This window comes from Capsicum annuum, chromosome 3, assembly GCF_002878395.1.
Source record: "Capsicum annuum cultivar UCD-10X-F1 chromosome 3, UCD10Xv1.1, whole genome shotgun sequence".
NCBI lineage: Eukaryota > Viridiplantae > Streptophyta > Magnoliopsida > Solanales > Solanaceae > Capsicum > Capsicum annuum.
In genome coordinates, this window is record NC_061113.1 from 182,266,793 (window position 1) to 182,281,244 (window position 14,452).

The 14,452-nt window shown below is 33.1% G+C and overlaps 1 pseudogene; it reads left to right on the plus strand.

Moving 5' to 3' along the window:
• Positions 1-534: 534 nt before the first annotated feature.
• On the plus strand, positions 535-2,203 carry LOC107865230 (annotated as a pseudogene).
• The last annotated feature ends 12,249 nt before the right edge of the window (positions 2,204-14,452 follow it).

Consider the following 14,452-nt stretch of genomic DNA (forward strand, 5'->3'; position numbering starts at 1 on the left):
CAAAGTAATCCTCAAGATGAAACCCCAAAGTTCTTGCATTCTCTTCTGCAAAAGAATCGGTATAATAATTTTTAACTTCTAATTATTATTTTTCTTGCTCTCAAAACTATAAATGAATAATGTGGCTTGATGAACCTATATTTATTACTCAGATTTTTGTTTATTCCCATAGTACTAATGGCATGAACTGATTTTTACGATTATGGGATAATAGGTAGATGCCTTATTTTCTATCAGTGAGGAAGAGTTACTTATTATTTGTGTTAATGAAAGATAGTAGGTATCCTGTGTAATTAGTTGAAATATGTACAAGCTAGCTAGGACTATATGATTAACATATATTATGTGTAAAGAAAGAGGTAAAATAATACTACTACAAGAGAAGAAAAAGTCTTGATGTATTTCTGGCAACAGCCGACAGATCTATCTTAATCTCTTCACACCCTGTTGATAATCCTTTGAAAGGGAAAAGTGTAAGTATGACTTCTCCATTGGCATGTTCTCCTAAATGCCAGGGCTATATAGTTCCAGGGAATGGTTCTCCTTTCTCTTCATTTTCCTAAGAAATCCATAACTTATCAAACACCAAAAACCAACACTATTTCCACTCCAACCATAACTTCACAACCAAAACAAGAAAACACCAACACTTTTAAGTGGAATTTAGTGAAGAAAGTAGCAACAATGGCTTTAGATACTGTAGAAAGTGCCTTAACAAAACACGAACTCGAACACCCTTTACCTAAAACAGTTAGCCCACGAGTTCAAATTTCAGGAAACTTTGCTCCTGTACCTGAAAAACCTATCACTCAACACTACCGGTGATCAGAAAAATACCTAAATATGTGCAAGGTGTCTACTCCCGTAATGGAGCAAACCCACTTTTCAAACCAATAGCCAAACACCATTTCTTTGATAGAGATGGCATGGTTCATGCTGTTCAATTCAAAGATGCGTCAGCTAGCTAAGCGTAGCAGTTTACTGAGATAGAATGATTTGTTCAAGAAAAAGTATCAGGTCACCTTATTTTCCCTAAAGCCATTGGGGAATTATATGGATATTTAGGGATATCAAGGCTTATGCTTTTTTATGCTAGTGGACTTTTCAGAATTGTTGATCATAGTAAAGGAACTGGTGTTACTAATACTGGGTTGGTTTAATTCAACAATCGATTACTCGCGATATCTGAAGATAATTTTCCATATCATGTTAAGGTGACACCTACTAGTGACCTTACAACAAAATGGAGGTTTGATTTCAATAGATAATTGAAATCCACTATGATAGATCACCCGAGACTCGACTCTGTTTTGGGTGAGCTATTTGCTTTTAGCTACGATGTGATTTAGAAGTCGTATCTTAAGTACTTTAGATTTTTTAAATATGGTAAGAAGTCAAACGATGTGGAAATTCCTGTGGAGGATCCAATAATGATACATTATTTCACGATAACTGAGAAGTTTATTATCATTCCTGATCAATAAGTTGTGTTCAAGATATCTAGAATAATTTGTGGAGGATCATCAGTAGTTTATGACAAGGAAAATATTTTAAGATTTGGGGTTATGGAAAAGTATGGTAAAGATAATTTGGGTTTAAAATAGGTTTAAGTACATGATTGCTTTTGTTTCCATCTCTGGAATGCATGGGAAGATAAAGATTCTGATGAAATCATAGTCAGTGATCCTTGTATGACTCCACCAAATTCAATTTTCAATGAGTGTGTGAGGGTCTAAAGAGTATTTTATCAAAAATTAATCTTAATTTGAAGAACACAAAATTACCAAAAAAACAATAATCCAAAACAAAGAGGAACAAGTAAATTTGGAGGCCAGAATGGTTAACAGGAACAAACTTGGTAGAAAGACGCAATATACATATTTGGCTATTGCAGAATCCTGGCCAAAAGTTTTTGGATCTAAAAAAGTAGACCTTTTTACTGGTAAAGTTCATAAATTCATTTATGGTGACAACAAGTATGGTGGAGAGCCTCTTTTTTTTACCAAGAGACCCGAACTGTTAAGCAGAAGATGATGGTTACATTTTAGCATTTGTGCATGAAGAAACAGAATGGAAATCAGAGCTACAAATTGTCAATGCAATGACCTTAAAGCTCAAAGCCACAGTGAAACTACCATCAAGAGCGCCTTATGGTTTTCATGGCACTTTCATAAATGCCAAAGATTTAGCAAATCAAGCCTAATTTCAGTGATGAAAAAGTGGCTAGCTTCGCAAACTATGGCTATTACAGAGGAAATTTACCAGAGGAATGGTTTAGAATATACGTCCTCAGAATTTCAAGCTCATACATTTCAAGCTGTAACAGAAATAATACCAAAGTTTCCATCTTCACAATATACTTATATAAAGTATTGGAACCTAATTTTCAACTTGCATAAATCAAACAACAAAAAATATCCAACTTGCACTCTATAAAATCCTTCCGGATTTGAGAAAACACAAGCACAACTAAAAATTTTCAATGCTTTGTTTCTCTTAATTTCATGTCCCTCTTTTTTTCCTCTCTATTTTCCTTAACCTGCAATACTTCACATCCGTAGCAGCGAATTTCCACATGGACGACGATAGCGGTTTGTTAGCTTTTAAGTCGGGCACTATAATTGACCCATTAGGTATTCTAGCAATCTGGAAGTCGTTATTAATTATTGCAAATGGTCGTTGTATCTTATGGAGATAACTGTGGGGTAACTAGTCTATCACCTGATGGACAACCCAAAACCACCAAATCTTATTGGGTATCATATCGTCATCTCTCTCCAAATAAAAAAATCTAGACAATATTTATCTTACAAATCTTAAGATCTTAACAAAAACACCATTAGGGAGAATCTGCAAATTAAAAATAAGGAATTTAAAGCTAATTCTCAAGCAACTTTCAGCAAAAATTCAATACAAATGGCATTTATAAGAAAAAATTAAGCTTGATTAAGACTGTTTTCAGCAGCTTTACGTTCATCAACAAATCAAATAAGCACATAGGATCCACAAATAAAAAGAATACAATAACTCAAGAAACAAGTCATCAAACTATATATATATAGAGACTAAATTATAAGTAATAACTCACCAAACTTAGAGGAAGCAATCAAAGAACTAGCTTGGGTAAATTCCGCCATAAAGAAATCAGAGAAGAGATGAGAGCTTGGGTATAACAATGGAAAAAAACCTAGTAGCAGGAAACTAAGAGGCGATCTCTAATATTTTGGAGATTTGCCGTATTTACAGATATTTGGCAGAAAATTCAAAAAATAAATATGAAATTTAACGCCTAATTAAGCGGATTAGCAATAAAAGAATTTTTATTGACAAATATTTAATAAAATAACAACAATTAAATCAAGTTGTTGCCTTTTACTAAAATTAGGCAACAAAATTATGTTTGTTGTGAATAAGTTGTTGGAATTATTTTATATTAACTATAGAATATAGCAACAAAATTATCATTTTTCACAACGATATAAAAACTATGATTAAAAATTACAAATGTAGCAACAATAAAATTAAGTTGTTGCCATTTATTGATCTAAGCCAACAATAATGTTTTCATTGCTAAAAAGTTGTTGCTAATTGTACATTTTCTTGTAGTGTTGGAAAAATTCTTCAATAATCCTGCTATCCAAATTACCTCAACAACTGCAGCTGACATGCTATGATGTTCTGCCTCTTTTGAATTGCGACTTACATTGTTTTGTTTCTTGAATTTTCAAGAAACCTAGTGAGGATCCTAACTACAAGATGAACCTTGTCACTAATCTACTTGTGTTGGGGCTTCCCAATCTAAATCACAATGTACCACCAAATCTATTATGGACTTCTTTTCATAAAAACTCCTAGTCTGGGTAAACCTTTCACATATCTTACAACCCTTAATGTTGTCATCTCTCAATTGATATGAGCTTAATGTTAGCTTTCAAGGGTGTAAAGACTGGTTTAGCTCTTGTCAGTCCAATATTAGATATAAGCTCCAATGTGTACTTCCTCTGATTCAGCAAAATTCTATGTTGAGAACTCAATACTTTAATCTCTAAAATATATATTTCAACTCCACCAAGTCCTTAACTTTAAACTAACTATGCAAACACTCTTTTACATCAGTTATAAGTTTTGAATTTCTTCCTAAAAGTAGAAAATCATCTACATAAGTCAATAACACCACAATATCATCATCACACTGCTTAGTGAATAGAGAATGATCATGTGAACTCTGCTTATAGCCTATATTCAGTAGAGCAGTGGTTAACTTAATGATCCACTATCTTGATGCTTTCTTGAGTCTATATAGTTACTTAAGCAACTTACATACTCTAGTCTCCCCGTACTATAGAATCCTTACGGCAATGACATATAAACCTCTTTATAAAGATCTCCTTGTAAAAAAGCATTACTCATATTAACTTGGAAAAGATTCAAATCCTTAGAGGCTGCAACACTTATCATTATCCTAACAGTTCCCATCTTGGCCATAAAGGAATTTTTTTTATGAAAATCCAAACCATCTCTTTGTGTGTATCCCTTGTAACTAACCTTTCCTTGTACTTATCAATCTCACTATTAGCCTTGATTTTAACTTTATAAACCCATTTAGGTTAACCTTATAAACCCATTTAGATCCTATAGGTTGCTTACTAGGTGTCAGTGTTACTAACTCTTAGGTCTGATTTTCTTCTGAAGAATTGATTTCCTATTGCATTGAATTTATCTACTCTTTATATTGTGAAGTTTCTTTAAAAGATTTTGGCTCCTAATTTGCCGAGATGGACCTTAAATACTCCTGATATAAGCTTGACAGATGAGAATATTCAAATTAGTTGGCTATAAGATATGAACAATTAGTTATTGTTTGATAAGAGTGATATAATCAGTAAGCCAAATAGGAGGTTTCACATTTCTTTAGGGCCTTCCTTGTACAGGTTGAGAGAACATCACAAGTACTGCTTGAGGTATGTCTTCTTGATCGTTTGCATCATTGACCACTATAGGTTGTGGTTCAAAAAATTCATTATCAATAACAAGTTTTATGATGAGTCTGCAACTTTTAAAGCTAGTATTTCATCAACAGATACATCAGTGGATATGATTGGCATAGTTTTCTGAATGAATAAATCAGGAATTTAATTATGTTGTTGAGTAGTGTTATTCTTAAATATTGAGTGATCATTTATCTGTAATGGTGTAACTGTGAACATATCTGCAACACCATCATTTTATGCTTCAGATTTAAAAGAAAAACTTAGCTAGTTAAAAATAACAAACTGGTTCCCAATTCACACAATTAGTATCCTTTCTGATTTTCACAGTAACCTATTATGACAGCTCTTCTTTCCCTCGAGTGGAACTTGTCACCTTTAGGCAAACACTGACATAACAAAGGCATCTAAACACTCTTAAGTGATTAATCTTAGTAGGTTTTTCGAACAACATCTTATATGGAATCATACCATCCAGGACTAAGGAGGGGATTTGTTATAAGATACATAAAAGTTCTTATACATTCCCTCTAGAACCTGATGGGTGTCCTACTCTGAAACTTTAATGCTCTAGCCACCTCCAAAATATGCTTGTGCTTTCTTTCTATAGGCCCATTTTGTGGGGGTGTATAAGCACAACTAGTTTGATGAATGATCCCATTAGATCTAAACAAGTCAGTACACTAAGAGTTAACAACTCTATACCATCATTTGATCTAAACAACTTAACACATACATCAAACTAATTTTTTATTAAAGAAAGAAAATATTGCAATATGCTTAAAACTTTAGATTTGTTAAACAGATTCAAATGTATCTACTAAAGCTATCTACAAATGTCACAAATGAATGCCATATATCATAGGTGTGTTTCTTGTAGAAACCCCATTCTTGTAGGAACCCCAAGCATCCAAGTGAACTAAATCAGAATAATCTAAAGCTTTATTAGAACTATACCATGGATTTTTAGTCTATGTTGTTTGGCAAGTGGACAGATGTCATAATTGTTATGAATCTGAGTCTAAACTTTCTTGGGTAAAGAAAAGATATGCTACATTGCAGATCCTGAAGGATGTACCAATCTATAGTTCCATATAGTGTCTTCTATATTAGTCCCCAAAATTGAAGTTGCAATAATTGTAGATCTAATACAGTCCTGTAAAATGTATAACCCTTCTCTTTCCTTACCAATCCCCAAGATCTTTCTATTGGAGAGTTTCTGAAAGACATAAATTAAGGAAAAAATAATTGCATAACTTAATTATTTGGTAGCTTAGACACTAAGATTAGATTAAACTTAAACTCCATACATGCAACACATTTTTCAACTCATTATCTCCTAAAATAATAATCTTTTATGCACTGCTTATTTGTGTATCTACACCTGTTAGAACCTGCACTCTATTAGAAAGACCATCTTGCAAAGTTCTAATTAAATGAAAAAGTTCCCTCAAAGGTGTAATGTGATGGGTAGCACCTGAATCTACTATCAATTCAGATGCAAAAGCATTGGACAATAAAATAGTTATATATGCCAAATTTAAAGAATACTCAGGTGATTTCTCTTTACCTATCATCTTCATTAGTTGATCATATTGTTACTTAGATAAAAAAAAAATGGCCCATGGATGAAGAAGATGCACCATCTGTACCATTGGTATATCTCATGGTTTGAAATGTGATTTACCAGAAGAACGAGGATGATAATAATTAACATGTGACTTAAAACCACTAGATTGGTTCTGAGAATGCATGTAACCTCCAAATTAATTATGATACTAGCCCTGCAGTCTATACTCTTCAGATTAATTATTGAAAGCCCCACAATATGAAAGAGATATATCTCTTTAGTGTTAGCATTAGGCCTAACATTTGTTTCAACAACATTACCATTCCCAGATTTTTAACTCTAAAAATCATTAGGGTAACCAACCAGTTTATAAAAATCATTCTTCAAATGATTATGATAACCATAATATTCACAAAACAAGTCAAATATCTTTGAAACCTCCCTTTTAGAAGTGAATCTACGTAACTGTGAACTTCTAGCAAGAAGTGTCAATTCCTCTTTTTTCCATCAACAAGCGCAAGTCCTCTGAATTTCTTCTTGGGCAACAATACCATGCACCTCATTCAGAAAGAAAATTGGTGCCTAGATAAAATACTACTAATCTGACTAAAGCTTTCATTCAATCCCATAAGGTAAAATAACAATCCAAAGATAATATACTCTAATTCAATTTAAGGTGCTCGATGTAAGTACTCAATTCTTTACATTCACAATGATGTAACAAGGCCATTATATCTAGTTCATGACATGCATCAATTATCCTCAAATAATAACTAGTTACATAGTCCATACCTTGTCGTAGATTTATGATTTTTGTCTAAATATGATAAAGTCTTGTCAATTTTAAGCAATCAATACATTTATTAAAATCAATCCAAACTTGGCACTCATAGCAAACAAAATACTAGGTATCAACTCAGCAACAACTATATAAACAATCCACGATAGTACTATTGCAGTGCATTTTTCACATAATTTGGCTAATTCACCTTTATACCTATATTTCTCACATGATCCATTTATGAATCCAAATTTTTCTTTACCTCATAAAGCTAATTTCATCGGCCGACTGCATAGCCCATAGTTTTTCGATGCGGTGATCTTAAGTGGTATTATTACCTAAGTGTATTATACAACTAAAGATATAGAAGATGATGAGGATCAATGGTGACAATAGGGTTACCGTTAGTTCTATGTTTTGTATTTTCTGCCATTGAGTTGCTATCAATAAAAAATTAATTCTGTGTGAACTACTTTTACAAATTTATGGGCTACTTTTATTTCTATGGAGAATCACAGCATAGACAACAATTGTTGCTTTGATACTATGTCAAAAACTATTAATCTAGATAGTTATTTGCTAAACTAGACTTGCATTCTAGAAGAATCTACATATAGCTGAGTGGGAAAAGGAATAAAGAAAAAGATATTTTTTTAATTACAAATGAGCAATTATTCTTTACAAAGATATCAATATATAACACTTGATTAGCTAGGACAAATTTCAATTCAGAGAAGTGCTAACCAACTATCATGTCACATTCTAGTGACATCTCATGCTTTATACAACCGCTTCTTTAAACAACCATCGAACTGACTACAACTCTTAACTAAATATCACTATTTCAATATATTATAATAACTCTTGTTCATGAAGTGCAGATATCGTCCATTCTTCTTTATCATGAATGTGATTCACGATTCTATGTATATTTATAAAAAAGAACAATATTGCACATATAGTTGTAAAATGCAGGTAATATGTCATGCAAATTATCATCAAACTTGATATTTTTCAACTAAATCATTATGTGCATCAACTATATCAAAATAAGTTATATATGATTCCCTACCTACTAAGGAAATATGGAGTATTTTCTTATACTGAGAAATACATCTTAGGGTTAGGATTTGTCGTAAAATAATATAATGTATAAGACGTGATTTGCTCCACCCTTGTAAGTCAATAGTAGCTCCCCTCCTTACAAGTGTGGAATTTATTCCTTCTTATGATGTCAGTTGTTAGCAACAATGGAAGAAGGAAGGCAAACATTATTTTTGCCTCCTTACCTTCAACAACTTAAATCACACGGTTAAATGGTTGAAGGTAAGGTGTGAGGACTTTCCCGCCTTTGTGCCTTTGGTATTTTTTCATTTTTCACTGCCCCTTCAAAAATTTGGACAAAAAAGTTTCCCTTTAGACTATGGACTCATTTTAATTAATTATTCTTCCAATTATTTTCATGATATAATACTCTGATAAATATCAATTAATAGGCATAGTATGATTAAATAGTCATATGAATAATAATTTTCTTAAATGGGTGTATCGGGTCAAAATGTGACAAGTAAAAGTAAATGGAGAAAGTATTATCATGACTTCACTATAAATACTACTAATGTTTGTCTTTTTACATTTAAGGCATATATGGCATAAAGGAAAATATTTTTCAATAATATACTTTTACAATTTTGTCATGTGTTAGTTGGCTCAAGTTTTAGAAAAATGGCTTCCCATAAAGAAAGAAAACATTTAAAAATTTGTTTCAACCTTATCCTCCAACTCCTGACCCCAACGCTAGTCTCGAATAAAAACTCCCAACTCCAACCCAAGACCTAACTCCAATTTTAATCCAAACCCTAACTCCAAACCTTGACCCAAAATCTCAATCAAAACTTGAATTGAGGTAGGATATTGATTTAACGCCAAAAAGTTCTAGATGGGGAGTCAAGGTAAAAAAACAAGATCCAAATTAGGTCCCAAGTTGAGAGTCGTAGTTAGGATCGAGTCAAGATCTGGAGTTGGAACGTAGTTTAAAATTGAGGTTGGGTCCTAAGCCAGGAGTTGTGACCCCGTTTGGGTTTGAAAGTCAAATTTGAGTTGAGAGTTAGAACCCATTTTGGGGGTTGGGATAGAGTCACAGTGTAATGACACTCCAAGTTATTTTTTGCTTTTCTGCACCATTTTGGTGATTAGAGATTTTCCATAGCTGCCCTAAATAATTTATGACTTGTTAAAATTGATAGTTTTGTTATCGATAGTTCTTTTGTTTTTTAAGCTAATTTCCTAGTTTGTTTCGCTATTTAGATTTGGGTATTAGGCTTAAAACTCAAGTAAATGACTTTATTTGCCAATTCTGATAGTTTTTTTTATTTGGAACATCAATCTAAGGCTAGGAGGACCTTTGGTTTGGGTTCCAAGGCTATAAAACTCGATTTAGGCAATTGGGTGGATTTTTGTTAAAATGCCTATTAGGTGTGGGACCCATATTTCATCAAAATAACCTTATATAGAAGTTTCAATGGCGTCATTGAGTCTAAAATACTGAATTTGGTAGGGTAGCATAGTTTTTTTTATCCATATAATTCTAAATGAATTTCGTGGATTTGATTAGAGTTTTGGCACTTGGCTAAAACTGTTAGTGCAACTTTAGCTGGTGCAGGACATAGATGGTCTTCACATTCACAAATACCAAGGAAATAGCCTATCACAATTGAAAGACCTTGGTTGCTTCCACGATGGCTAAGATTATAACTCATCACATTTGTGGGCTTATCTCCACATTGATGAAGGGTAAGTTAGGTCAACTATCGCGTTGTATTGGGGTAAGGGAACCCTAACAGTATTAAATGATGTGAAAATTGATTTTGTCTCATTTATTTTAAGTTCCAAGTCTATAAAACTCTAGAAGGCTTAGCGGATTATGAAGTTTAATCATTAGGTGTTCGGAGTGAGTTAAAGAGTTCATTTTCTCATCAAAGACTTTTGTTAATTTCCTCTAACTTCTTAGATAGTTCGTTGGGTTCATTTTCTCATCAAAGACCTTTGTTAATTTTCTCTAATTTCTTATTTAATTCTCTAATTTAAACTTAAATCCCTAGATTATTTGAGGACTAATTTGAGGGAGTATTCTACTCAGATTTCACCCATTTTTAGGGTAAATAATCCTTGAGCTTAGAGGGATGTTTTTTCCAATTTCAAAGTTATGATTCCGTAAGTGGTCCCCACATGAGATATTTAGCTACATTCTGGACCTGAAGCATTTATATGCAATATGGATATTATTATTCTCATATTAAATGTCAACTATTATTTTGATAGAGGGACATTGTGTGGAGGATCTCGGAAGGGTAAAGCTTCGATCTAGTTGATTGTACCAAGCTTTCGATGGTGTCTTAGGATAGCCTTACTTCTCTCTTAGATTGGGCTTCATTATGGTATTAGTATAAAAGTATGCTAGCTATGGGTAGGGTTTTACAACTCAGTGGTTATTCTAGTATTTTATGGGTTAAGTTACCATTTTGGGGCCTTTTCTTGGAAATTCGACCTTGTCATCCCTCTTAATGATAAGAATATCCTCTTAGGACTAGATTTGGGCAGGTGATTTCCTTAATGCGAGTTTTTGGGGGTAGTGGTGGGTCCTATCAACCCTCCTTATAGGTCAAACATCTAGATTAGTCCCCTTGTATAACTAGAAAACCTTCTTGAGATCCTTTTTGGGAAATTCTTGAACCTAAGCTGAGTTAGATCTTCTATCAGTTTTTTATTAGTCACAATACCCGAACTAGGATACAGTTATCCTTTAGGATAATTTATTAGACCCATTGTAAACCTTGATACCTTTGTAAACTCTTTATTAGAGTTGGTAAGTTGATATTATATGGTTTTTAAGGAAATTATGTCTCTGGATTATCCTTGTCATTATTTGAGATTTATTTACTAGTTTCAATTTGAGTTCGACAATTGTGATCTCGTATGTCATTATTATAATTGTATCATTCTTCAGTTTTGGTTTGAGTCTAGCATTATCCTTGACTTAGTTTAATTCCTTGCATTTTATCATACTTTTAGTATGATTTAGATCAATCGGCTGATGATGTTTACTGAGTACCTCTTATTTTGGTACTCAAGCTACACTTCTGCATCTTTTTTTGATGCAGATCCAAATAGTAGTAGTCGTCATTGATGTTACATCCAACTTTCTTTTGGGACTCAGAGATAGGGTATGCTTTTAGAGTCGAAGCTGATTTTCTTTCCTTCTACTATTTTTGGATAGTCTTTGCTTTTAAGACCACCTGTATATTTACATTATTCCGTACTCATCTTTTATATTTAGTGGCTCTTGTACCAACCTTACCAGTTCGTGAAATACTCATGTGTACATTTTTCTCTCCCTGCCTTTATTTAGTATCTTGCACTTATATTTATCTATTTACTATTTAGTTGTATGCTTCATTTTCAATATTTCTTATATCTTCCAATAATTAGCACATTAATATCATTTTGGACTACATTTGGCTTACCTACTGGTGGGTTAAGATAGGCCCTATTATGACCTGAGAAATTGGGTTGTGATAAATTGTTATCAGAGCTCTAGGTTCACTGGAATTGTTGGTACAATTACAAGTATCTAGTAGAGTCTCGCGGATCAGAATGATGATGTCCGGTTCTTATCTTGGGAGGCTATAGGACATTCTTAGGAGAACTTCACTTTGTTCATTCATTTCATTCGTAGAGTCTGTGTTGTTTTCAAAAACAATTCATATTGTTTCACTCTATCGTAAATGGTCATGACGCAAGCTCTGATGATTGGAGACGAGGACCTTAAGTCTGCAGTTAGGGCTCTTGTTAGAGTCCATGGTCGACCCAGGGGGTGAGGTCAGGCTAGAGACACATCCTAAGCTAGGTGTTGTGTCACAACCCAAAAACCAAGGTTCGTGATGACACTTGTCACAGCAAGCCTTAACAAGTAAGCCTATCAGCCAAACTAATACGAAATAAGAAATCAATGCCAAAACCAAGGTAAGATCCCTAGAATGGAGTCGAGCCACATATATATAGTAAAAATAGAAATAATAATCAATAATACCAAACCAAATCCCAAAATCTAGCTTCACTGTGTAAAAACTAGCTAATACAAATCAGAGTTAAAATACATAAGATATCCAAAAACAGGAACAACTCTGTCTCAAATATAAATAAAGACATAATCTAAATAAGGAAAGGTAGTAGTCAAATCCAGACCTATGAAAGAAACCGCTACCTTGAAAAGCTCCAAATGTCGCTTGAATTAACCACCATGAGGCGTGTTCGAACCTGGATCTGCATCGAAAGGGCATAGTAGGAGTGAGTATGGTCCACTTGTACTAAGTAGGTATCATAGGCCGACTGAGCAAAGTAGAAAATAGAGCATATAAAATACACACTAAGGGAACGTCACGTGCAACTAGAAAATGTCCCAAACAGTAGCCTACACCATCTCCATTAACAATTCTATAATATTCACATACATTATAGAAATTACGAGAAAGGAACACAAGTATACAAATATCACACATACAAGTACAAAAAGGAAATACACATAAACAGTAAGCATCAGGAGAGATAAAGTATCACAAATAAATGTACAATGTAAAGTCAAAGAAATAATACGATTACAACATAAGCACAGTCTATAAAGTACAATGAAGAAGACGATGATGATAATGATGATATGATGCATGAGGTTGTCGCACAACCTCCGAATAAACCTATGGAGATAAAGCTTCCCGATGCAGGACCCATGAGGGGTTTGTCAACCTGTATACAAAATCTAAACCAATATCCATATCTCCTTTCTGGAACAGCCCTTAATAGAGGGTTTTTAAGCTGTCATATTTTCTGTCAAAAAAGCCAGTTTTTCTAGTATTTCCAGTATTTACACGATGGTTCTAATGTTTCATGAATGAATATGATATAAGAATGTAATGCTCACAAACAACCATAATGAGAGATTCAATATCCAACCAAGTAAGTCAAAATCCACTCATTTATTCAACCATCCATGAATTTCACATAATACATATGCGAATAGAATGAAATACATTAAAGAAGTCAGCATTGATACCACGTAAGGCTTTTTCATCAACAAGATACAACTAATTTCACATACATATTGCCAATATTATCATATAGGACCCCACACAGTCACACATAGAAAATAATGTTCCAAAACCATCAAATAGCATCAATATATACAGGCCTCATACAGGCACAACACAAGAAATACAACCAATTTCATGATTAGTTCCCAAACTCTTAACATGATTTTGTATCAACATTAACTATCCAACCCAATTTGAAGAAAGTCAACCCATAATCTACCTTGAATGTCGAAAATTGGTTTGCAAGCCTTCAATCCGAGAACTTACTCCCACGAATGGACTCAGAACAAACTATAACATAGAAATATAGAATCTACACATCAAAAGAATCCCATGAATGGACTCAGAACCAACTATAACATAGAAATATAGAATCTACACATCAAAAGAATCCCATGAATGGACTCAGAACCAACTATAACATAGAAATATAGAATCTAAACATCAAAAGAAAATCAACGATACCCATATTGCCTACTTTTAAGTTGGGGTCAAAATGGAGCCTCGAAATTGATTTCAAACAAAATGGTAAAATTGTAATTTTATTTTTGAAACATATTTCTTATATTTTTAGCAGTCTATAGCTGAAAATCAAAGCAAAATGAGTTAAAAATAAGGTCTAAATTTAAGAAAAATCACATTTAAACTTTACCCACAAAAATTCTTGAAATTCATTTAAAATTAAGAATTGCAGTTGTTTTGAAGATGAAATCGAAAGAGAAGTGAAATTATAATATTAGAAACTAATGCAAGTAAAAATGGGTTGAAATTGGGGTTTATATCAGAGAATACTATTTTTTAGGCCTTACAGGCCAAAATCCTCAATTTCTACCTTTTTAATTCGCTTTTAAATAAGAATTTCAGGATGAAATTTGGAGAAAATAGTTGAAATAGGTGTTGTGGAGCTTACCCAAGCTTAAAAATAAAAGAAATTGCTTAAAATTGCGAAAACCTAAGTACCAAGTCTCAA